Raw genomic sequence first — 6,570 nt, 5'->3', positions numbered from 1 at the left:
CCTTGTAGGATGCATTTCACAACCCCTGTGTTGGTTTGTGTCTCAGCTGTTGCTGTAGGATACCACAGCTTCTGCCTGTGAGCCTTTGCTTGTTTTTCTCATCTTTCTACGGCCTTACAGACGTAAAAAACTGTAGGAGCACATAAGTTCAGGGTTTCTAAAGGAAACTGTGGTCTGAGACATGCAAAGAAATGTCAGTGGTAGAGAGTTACACTCGTGGTTAGTGACTGTTTATTTGTTTTGCTAAGTAGAAGCAGGTGTTACAGAGTCAGGATATTCGGGGTTGCGTTGCTCAGAGGGTTGGGGGTTGAAAACCTTCTCGCCAGTGTTAATCACACTGTTTTTAGACACAAGAAGCAGAACACAGGGGACAGAGAAGAAGGATTTTGCTTTGGTCTTTCAACATTAAAATCTTTCAAGCTTCTTCTTTCATTTTTGTTTTGTGTGTTGCGTCTTGAAAACCTTATTATCAAGGAATGCACGAAGATGATAGAGGAACAGTGGCAGGAACCCAAATGTGTTCACCAAAACCCTACAAGTGTTGGAGGAGAACCACAAATGGTTATTAAAATGCCTCGAGGTGCTGCTGGACTGAAGTATATAAGCAGAGTGTATAATATATGCAGAAAAGCTCATGTATTTAAAGGGTTACTTTCTGCCATTTACTATGGACTATTTTAAAATTTACTGTCTGACAGGGAACTACCAGCACACTAAAAATTCTTCACTGAAAAGCTAATGTTTGTATCTCTTGGCTGACACCGGTTGCTAACATGATGCTCAGTATTTGGTCTGTGCTGGTGCCGCCTGTATCCAGGAATGTTTGTCTTCATCACTCTTGAATGCTCCTAAATCGAGTCTGGGGTGTTCTGTGTCCCACACAGCTGCAGGAGACTGGTGCAGTTTAATTCTTTGTGTTTTATAAGACTAATAATAAAATTGCAGGGGCAAGAGTCCCTGTGTAGGAGTAAAAGGGTGTCTGCAGGTGCCAGGATCTGCCCACAGTGTGGGCTCCAGGGAGAGGAGACAAGTCTGGTTGCATCTAAGGCATTTCATGATGTTTAAGAGAAGATGCCTTGAGTTTAATCCAGGTTATTTACATGGTTTCTCTCTCTTTTTTTTTTTTTTTAACCGAGTTCAAAGATTTAATTGGTGCTTTGTGTGAGAGGTTTAATTTCCTGTGTCAGGATGTTATTTGTAATTGCTGTAAGCAGGGCTTGGGTAGATTTCCGTTCTTTACCTCATCCAGGTAGGACACTTCCTGCTCTGTGCTGGCAAATGGGCTCCCCTGTACCTGGGCCCCAAATCGGGCTGACGGGGGAAAGTTTCCCACTGTGCACAATTTTCAGGACTAATTTTTCCTCTCTGCTTCACAGATCTGCTTTTGTTCTCCCTTCCTGCCCTTACACACTGTGAGCAATTAAATTCTCTAAAGCCTGTGAATTATCTGCTGTTAAAAGCCCACGCCAGAGTGCATCTGTATACATTAAAAAAATTACTCTTTCGAAATAGAATCGCTTCTGTGTTTTAATGTTTATTTCTATTGTTTCCTTGCTCGATAAAATTGAATTTGACATAGTTCTAAAGTTTATGTCCAGTTTCCACTTCCCACACCGACCAGTTTGGCCTCTCTGCTGTGCTGAGAGTGCTTTTAACCAAGGAGAACTCCACAGGTGGGTCGGGCTGCAGGATCAGTGCCTTGTCCTTGAAGGTTGAAATTCTTGACTCACTGAAAGCTGCGCAAAGGAGGCTGAATAAAAACCTTTGAGATGTGACACTGCCAGTGCAGACCCGGGGTTGTCTCAATGAAAACACTCGATGAACTGAAGCTCCAAGGTGGTTTTGTGTTTAACAGTTTGGGTGATTGTTTGCACCTGGGTTTGCTGTGAGTGCTGATGGGGCAGTGGGTTCACCTGCTGGTTCCTTTGTGATTGTGATATTGGCCAAAGCTGTGAAGGGCTCTGACCCCTCACCAACGAGGCAGGAGGAGAAGAAACAGAGAAATTCCTGTGCCTGCAGACTCCTTCCAAGGTACAGCTTGTTTAATGTGTATTTTTTCTGGATGGGGAATTACTGAGTGACTGAGGAGGGGGAGCTGTGCAGAGCCAGCAGTTCTCTGAGGACACGAGACTTTCTGAAAGTGTGGTTGGGGGATTTTGGGAGGGGTTTCTGTGTGGGCAGAGCAAAGCCCCTCGCTGGGTTATGAGCAGCTGCTACTGAGCAGAAAAGGGTTGTGTTTGTGAGCAGCAGGGAAGGGCTGCCTGAGTGCTGTGCCAGGGCTCACTGGAGGCTGGGATCAGACCCCTCCGGTGGCACTGAGCGGGCGGGGTGGGACATTCCCTGTGTCCCCACTCTCACCCACGGGGGATGATGGTGGGACCAGTTGGCAGGAGCCCAGTCCAGCAGGGCCCCCAATATCCCCTGGGTGCCCCGTGGTGAGGCAGGAGGTCTGTGGCCCCCGATAGCCCTGGGGTGCCCTGGCACAAGGCAGGGCTGTGCCTGGCCGGGGCTGATAAGTGTTGTGGCTGCAGCCCGGGGATGTGTGTGAGGGAGATACTGCCACGGGGTGTTTGGGGCCGGTTTTGGGTACAGTGAACCTGAGGCTCACACCAGGGCCCTGGGGCTGCAGCAGGAGGAGGGGAAGGGAGTGATTTCAGGGCAGGCAAGGAGCCCGGCAGTGTGTGGGCAGGAGCCGGCTTTTCTGGGGTTCAGCTCCAAGCTGTTGCTCCACATTTCCAGTTTTCATTTTCCTGGTGTGCACGTTGCAGTGTTTGGCAAAAGCTAAGCTGTGCCAAAAGTGCTGCTTTCAGAGGAGCAGCAGAGGAACATCCTGTCCTGCATCCACAGGGACTCATCCCATCCCGCAGCGAGCCTGGCTTCTGGTGCCAGGATGTGGAGGGCACCTTGCTCTGCTCCTCCCTCCTCTCTGTGCAAACCAGAACCTGCTTTCACTCCTGGTTCTCCAGGAGGATGCAGTGTGGGAATGTGGAAGGATAGTAGTTGCTGTGCCAGCTCCTGCCTGTGGATATAGCATCTGGAGCAGGAGTGGCCTCGTGTGTCGTGGTGTCCCCAAGTCACAGCTGTGCTCTGGCTGGGACACACGGTCATGGGGTGGTCACTGCTGGCAAAGGAAGGGAGATTGAGGACCTGTGAGGGGAAGGGTTTGGGTGGCTCTGGCCAAGGGCTTTGCCTGGAGCAGATAAAAGGCTCCAGTGGCACGTTTGTGTGAGTGGTGGTGTCAGAATTGGACCTTTTCACGTATCTTCATCTGTCACTGCGTTACTTAGTCATTAATTTACAGTTTATGCCCTCTGAGGGAAACCTTCCTCCTCATCATGGCAGGGAGGTGGAGTGAGGGGCTTAGGAAAGGGTGAGGGGAGTTGACCCTGTTCCCTCAATCCCAGGGTGGTGGTTGGGAGGGTGCTCAGCAGGATTTTAGGAGGGTGCTCAGTGTAGGCAGGATCATGCCCCTGTTACTGTGCATGGGCAGCAGTGGGAATGGAAAGCCCCCCCTGGCAGTGCTGGTGCTGCCCTGTGCCCCCCGTGCCTGTCTCCTGACATCCTCCAACCCCAGGTATAATCACAAAAATGGCCTTTGCTCTTCACTGGTGATTTTGGGTCTTTGTCTCATTTTGCAACATGTGAAAAAAAAAAAAACTATCAGCCACATCACAGCAAAAGGCAAAAGCCTTGAAGTGCTAAAAATGCCTAATTTTCATAACTTCCCGTAGCACATGGGCAAACTGGTGGAGATTAAAGGGAATCAGGAGAGCAGAGGGGCAGGACTGGGGGTACCAGCCCTGCTGGGAGAGCAGGAACACAGAGTGATGCTCAGCACTCTGGTTTGCCATCTCTCAGGCTCCTTGGGGCTGGTTTGGGCTGCTCCTGTGCCAGGCTGAGCGTGGCAAGCACCCAGCAGTGTACAAAGCAGAAAAAAGACGTTCACGACATTAATGAAAGCTCTGACAAAAGGAAGCGAAGGGAACTATTGTCTCCTTGGCCTTCTCCTCGGAGTGTCTGCGTGTAATAAGTCTTTTGGTTATGCTTGTGGCTTCTGTGACAAAGCTGTGATTTAGGGGCTGTCTGTACCGAGGCAGAGCTGCCTCGCATGGGCCAAAGTGCTGGTGAGTAATATTTTACCACAAATTGTTGTAACTGGAGCTCGTCGACTGCAGTAGGAAGGGAGGGAGGGGGGGGATTGCATTTGATTTATTAGATGACTTACTGCAATTTGCAGAGTGAGCTTTATGCTGGTGCGGCCGCAGATTTGCAGATCCTGCAAGTAGAAGTCCATGGGAATGAAACTGGGGAGGGGGAAGCTGTGTGGTTTGCTGCCAGATGCTCAAAGGAGGCCTGGATTGGTGGGAAGCACAAGGGCATCACGGCTGCAAACTGGCTTTGGGAACCAGCAGCAGTTTGGAATGCCCAGGAGCCTTTCCTGTGTGTGTCTGGTGCAGGGTCCCAGTGGGAACCAGGGGTCATGGAATCATAGTCACCAGGGTTGGAAAAGACCTCCAAGATCATCAAGTCTCTGACCAAACACCACCATGTCAGTTAAACCAGAGCACTGAGTGCCATGCCCAGTCAGTCATTCCTTGGACACCTCCAGGGATGGTGACTCCCCCACCTCCCTGGGCAGCCCCTTCCAAGGCCTGACCACCCTTTCCATGAAGAAATTCCTCCTGAATTTCTTCCTGAAGGGTCCTGTCTTTTGATGTGGACATCACGTATAACACAATCCCTCTGGGCAGCAGCGCTTGCTCCCCCAGCCCTCAAACCAAGGCATAAGTTAAAGGGATGTTTCCCTAAACCCAACCTGTGAAGCATCTTTAGGATGAGTTCTGAAGAGGAAGGAAGGACGGGGTGGCTGCTGCTGGGCTTGCATCACTGTGAGAATTCAGGTCATGTTTACTACAGGCAGCTGGAACACGATGATCTCAGATGGTAACAAGTAACATCTGAAGGGACGCGTTATAACATTCAGGCTGTTTTGTAAGCACCTACTTTGCTTTTTTTCCAGAACCAGCTGAGCTATTTTTAAAGATTCATTTGTCCCCTTAAGAACCTGGTGTCGACTTAGCTAAAATAAGTGCAAAAAGAACAAGAGGCTCCCCTTCCTTTTAATTTCAAATGGAAAAAGTGGGTTTGTCTTTTGGTTGTTTTTTGGTGGTTTTTTTTTTTTTTTTTTTTTTAAAGACCCCAAACCAACAAACAACCCCCCACTTTCCAGCTTCCTTTCTGCTTTAGAAAGGACAGATACCTACGGTCTGAGGGCTTCTGGCCTCCCCCAAGCTGACCTTGTGTAATTTCCTCTATTTACATTTGGCTGTCACTGGCCTCATTGACTGCAAGAGTTTATACAACCCTTTTGGAGAGGAATAGCAAGGACTGCTGAAGCAAGTCCTGCCTCACATTCTCCTCTTATTTACCGTGGTACAAAGTAGACATGCAGTGCTACTTGAATAAATATGTTCTTATCCTATTTTGTTCTGGCCTTAATGCCTTTGTACCAGGATAACAGAGAAGGTCACGGGCAATTAATGTAAACCAGGTGGGGAAAACGACTCTAAAATCTTTCTGTGCAGGCAGAGACATCTGATAGTGCTACAGTTAAATGTTGCTTTTATTTATGTGAACTGTGTGCAGCCTTTGTAACGCCTTTTTTTTGAGGGGGTTGTTTTTGAGGAAACTGTTGCAAATAATGTTTGTTCACTGCTGCAGTTGAGTCAGAGTCAAATTTGGACAGATTAGCTTCCCGAGACTTTGGTATTTGTGCTGGAGTCTGCCCTGCTTGCATGCACGGATCACCTCTGTTCTAGGACTTTTGCAACCAGAACGAAAACAGATCGTACTTAACACACATCAGCGGCTGTGATGATTCCTTCAGCAAGTAGTTCATTTGCAAATCTAATGCATGCAGCGATATTTGGGCTGTGGCAGTTACTCCTTGGAGGGTTTGGTGATGTTGGGAGTCGCAGGGTAAGCGGGGAAGGGCGTCTCTCTCTGGCGTAAAAAGAAATTAGGTTTGAGGGAGAGAAAATTGCTCCTCAGTGCGACTGTTCTGCTATTTAGTGGCTTTTTTTTTTTTTTTTTTTTTTTTAAGTAGATTTTCTGATACACAAGTTGCTTAGCCCGGCATGGGGAAAGTATTCAGCAATTCAGAGATGATAAAATAATTACATGATTGCGTGCTTCTTGAAGGCACGAGGGTAATGTTCCTAAGTGCCACCAATTCAGGCACCACTCAGGAGAAGAAAAGGCTCCCTCTAATCAGGGCTCCCCGGGTAAGAGTTTACAAGAGCACCCTTGAGGTCAGCACTAATCCACAGCTTCCAGGCAGCTCATTTAAAGAACTCGGATTGCCCAATGTGCAGGGAAAGCACAGCCACTTCAGGCTGGAGAAGTGGCATTGTGACAGCCACGCTGGGAGAGCACTTTGGGAGGGGATGCAACGGGCTTGATCCCGCAACAAACCCGCAGGGAGAAGGCTTTGGGACACCCCAGGGATGGAGAAGAGGGAGAGGAGGAAAGTTTCTTCACCGTGTTTATTATTTAAAAAAAAAAAAAAAA

The sequence above is a fragment of the Pipra filicauda genome, unplaced genomic scaffold (genome assembly GCF_003945595.2).
Source record: "Pipra filicauda isolate LSUMZ 115617 unplaced genomic scaffold, ASM394559v2 scaffold80_size11013439_pilon, whole genome shotgun sequence".
Lineage (NCBI taxonomy): Eukaryota > Metazoa > Chordata > Aves > Passeriformes > Pipridae > Pipra > Pipra filicauda.
The sequence above is the reverse complement of the archived record's forward strand: the minus strand, read 5'-3'. Positions refer to the sequence as shown.